The sequence below is a fragment of the Myzus persicae genome, unplaced genomic scaffold, assembly GCF_001856785.1.
Source record: "Myzus persicae strain clone G006 unplaced genomic scaffold, MPER_G0061.0, whole genome shotgun sequence".
NCBI classification, from domain to species: Eukaryota; Metazoa; Arthropoda; class Insecta; order Hemiptera; family Aphididae; genus Myzus; species Myzus persicae.
The window spans coordinates 24,921-25,974 of NW_019100875.1; positions in this window are offsets into that span (position 1 = coordinate 24,921).

A 1,054-nucleotide genomic window follows, 5' to 3' on the forward strand; every position below is an offset into this window, starting at 1 on the left:
TGTTACGATGTTTGGACATTTTGGTGATAACTATTTGTTTTTCCCCCTTTTTCTTGTTTGGTCATTTAGTAACATTTCGTAACAGGTATTTATTTTACATATAGTATGTGTAAAATAATTACTTATTACACATAACATTATATTGGTGTGTCGTCATGCACTGCATTATAGGGCTTAAATAAGGGAATTCAAGTGGGCCGGTTTCATAGAAGTAAATACAAATAAACAGAACCGTATTATAGGTATTCAATGCATCAATCTGCCATACATACTAATAACTTAAGGTATATCGTATATAGGTACTTAACAAATATACCAGTAGTTGGAACAATTTTTACACAAATTACTTGCAAATATTTTAATTGTTGGTGTACTTGGCAAGTACTGGGAAACCGGATGATACTTGATTATAGTTAATAATATTAGAAGTGTTGGTGTTTGGAGTGAATTATGACATAATTGCTGTGGTGTATTCTGTGCACTTGTATCTGTATAAATTTAAGTATAATATATTGATATTTAAATAATGGCAACATGTTTTAATTGTTTGATAGACCATTTGTATGAAATGTGTAAAATGAATTATAAATATTTAACTTCAGTGTATTAAATTAAGGGTGTTCTCTTAAATTATAAAAATTTAAAAATGACTTGTTCATCTTGAGATGGTTGATAACTTGAACTTGTTTGAATGTATGGTAGTTGATACACTGAAGATGATTGCTTACTCATTTGATCCGAAAAAATTGATTGGAATGTTGAACCCTAAAAATTAGGATAGATTGAAGTTATTAATTACCTTCATCACTGCTATTGTCTGATACATCAATTGTTGTACGTTTACGTCCAGTCATCAATTGAACCTCTTCATTTTCCGATTCTTTTTCAACTCGTGTATGCCACTTTTTTTAAATTATCCAAGTTGTTGGTAAATCTTAAAAATATTTTTAATACATGAACTAAAAATACATAATTAATAATTATATTATAATTTGATCAATAATATTATGCACTACGAAATATTATAATATAATAATGTATACAAAATATAAAT